Below are 3,080 nucleotides of genomic sequence, written 5' to 3'. Positions count from 1 at the left end.
ATTCTCTTACACAAAGGGGAATTCACCTGCCCATGAATATTGAACAGAAGCCCAGATCTTGTGATAAAAGTATTTGCCCCCACCAGCTAAGGAATGGTTAGTTCTCTGTAAGGCAGATAAGGGTTTTAACTTTTTAAAGGACAATAAGGGATTTAATTTTTTTCTCATACAAACACAAACATACTTAAGGTAACATATGATGGCATCATTGGTAGTTTTTCAGGTGTAAGATGAATGTACAGGAAGCACTCCCAAAGATGTACGCTGTGTATTATAGGTTTCAAATATATTTTTGGAGCCATCTGATCTAGACTACAATTCTGTTACTGAACCTGTGGGTGACCAAAGATGTAATAATAATCAGGCCCAATTCAAGCACATATGCGTGCCTCTCTGTCCTGCTGCCCCGCATCACTGACTCTTAGAACTGAGCTCCTCACTTTCTCTCTTTCTGCTTTTCTCTGTCACTGTTGATCACACCACCATTCTCCTTGTCACTCAGGCCTTAAACCTAGGGCTCATTTTTGACTCCCTTTCTCTGCAGATCCAGGCTATATCCAAAGCTTGGCACTTCTTCCTTCATAATATTTCTAAACTTTTGACATTTTCTTTCTGGTCATACAGTCAAAGCTCACCAAGCCCATACCATCTCCTCCCCTGTTTATTGTGACAAGCTTCTCCTCTCCCACATAGCCCCCTCCAGTCCATACAGTATAGCTACTAGGATGGACTTTCTTCGTGGTCACTCTGATCCCATCACCTCCTCTTTGAATCCATATACCCCTTGCTTCATCACATCAAGTTCAAACTTCACATCTTCACCTTGCAGGCCCTTCAAAACTCTGCCCTTCCTTATTGTGTCTGCTCTTGTCTCTTATCACAAGCCCCCTCCTTTTACCTCTTTTCCCTAGCTCCTGTTGCTGCAGCCTCCGTGTCCCAGACTTTTAGAGATCAATCATATTGCATGAGAAATATTTATGCTATTCGTGGGAATCTTTTGCAACAGGTGGGCGTTGATGGGAATAATAATGCTTTGCACTTTTCACTCCAGGATCTCAAAATGTAAACATTGACTGAAGCAGCATCACAACATCCCTGGGAAGAAAAATATTACCTGTAAGGGGGTGTCAGCCCTACACAAGACCTGATGGGTAAGTTAGGCCAATTAACCTTAGGCTGTACCTAGGGAGTGGTAGGGCCTAATTGCAGATGAAGTCCAGCCGGGGGAGGAGCTGGGCAGGGTTTATAAAGAGAGGAAGTTGGTAGGCTGTAATAAGGGAGGAAAACCTGCAGTTGCACTCCCTGATACAAGGATGAAGAGCAGGAAGCTGCCCAGGGAAGGGGCAGAGAGAGAAAAAGCCAAGAGCTTCTGGGTTGAGGGTCCTGGGTCTGGAACCTGGTATACAGTGTGAGCCCAGGTTCCCAACTGGCCACTGGGGGAGTGGCCTGTCTGCGACAGTTTGTCTCAAAGGACTTGTGATGCCCTGGAAGGGGGGAGAACTTTAATATGACTTAGCCAAAGGGCTAAGCTATGAAGAGGACAGTGTCACACAACACAGGAGGGTTGATATTGGGACTAGAACCCAAAAGTTGTGCCTCCTAGTTCTAGAATCACTAGATTCACTCCGACCGTAGTAATGGTTCCATTGATACAGACCGGTTCTACATGAGTGGTGGACTTGATACGGCATCAAAGGAACATGCTTTTTGTTCACAAGCAACTCATACCTTTGTATTTACACACAGCAGTTCTGGAGAAGCTATTGCTGGGTCACTGGATGTGCTATTCTAGAGCTCCAGGAATTTTTGTTTGCGTGACAGTTTTTTATTTTCCTTTTTTCCTCTCTGAAGGTGTCAGTAATAGGAAGAGGTTAACAACATATCTCTTTACTGATGTTGCAATGGCCTTGTGCAAGCATGGGCGCCAGGTTTGTATAATTTTTGGTGGAGCCCAGAACGGGTCCAAGCAGAGCCATCCTGTCCATAGGATGGAACAGGGCAATCGCCCTGTGCTTCAGGGGATGCGGGGTCCAGGGTGGCCTGGGAGGTTAGCAAGGGGCCTGGTGCTGGTAGCAGTGAGTGACCCGGCCCCAGCCCACCCTGCTGTGTCCCACTAGATCCCAGCATTGCTTGGGGGAGGTGGTGGAAGCTAGAAAGAGGCAGGGGCAGGGGATTGAGAGAAGGGGTGGAAGGGTGGTGGGGAGGGGGCAGAGCAGGGGCAGGCTGGGGCCAGGTCGCTTGCTGCTGCCAGTGCCAGGCCCTCCACTAATCCCTCAGGCTTCCCTGGACCCAGAGCCGTCCTGTCCATAGGACGGACTGGGGCAACAGGCCTGGGCCCTGCACTTTGGGGGTCCCTGTGCTTCAGGGGGATGCGGGGTCCAGGGTGGCCTGGGGGGTTAGCAGGAGGCCTGGCACTGACAGCAGCGAGCAACCCAGTCTGCCTCTGCTCTGCTCCCTCCCTGCCCCCATTCCACCGCTCCCCCCAATCGCCCGCCCCACCTCTTTCCAGCTTCCACCCTCTTCCCTGAGCAACACCGGGAGCTGGTGGGGCAGAGCGGGCGTGCTGGGGCCGGGTCGCTCGCTAACCCCCCAGGCTTCCCTGGACTCTGCATCTTCCTGAAGCACAGGGACCCCCAAAGCACAGTAAGCCCAAACATTGATGGAACCGGGCCCACATTCCTAAATATTGGTGGCGCATGGGCACCCTGAACCTGTATAACTCACTGCATATGTGTGCAAGTGCTGCTCGCATCACCCACAAACTTCCACTTTACCCCCAAAATTCATTAATCTGCTCCCTTCTCCTCCTCCAGATCTCACTTCTGATGCGATGCCTACAGGGCAATACCTATCGATTAGGCAGGTGGCAAAGCAGCACTGTGTGCCCAGCTAGTCTATAGGAAAAATGCTCTTATTAATTGTTACCTTTTTCTTTTTACCCCTCAGTCCCACCTGTTTGTTCCATTTATCTGTTGTGTCTTGTGATTATCAGCTCTTTGGGGGGTAGGGACTGTTTTTAATCCATGTTTGTACAACACCAAAACAATTGGGCCACTTAAATCATAAATCAACTATTAACT

Source organism: Lepidochelys kempii, chromosome 13 (genome assembly GCF_965140285.1).
Source record: "Lepidochelys kempii isolate rLepKem1 chromosome 13, rLepKem1.hap1, whole genome shotgun sequence".
NCBI classification, from domain to species: Eukaryota; Metazoa; Chordata; order Testudines; family Cheloniidae; genus Lepidochelys; species Lepidochelys kempii.
This window is presented reverse-complemented; position numbering follows the sequence as displayed.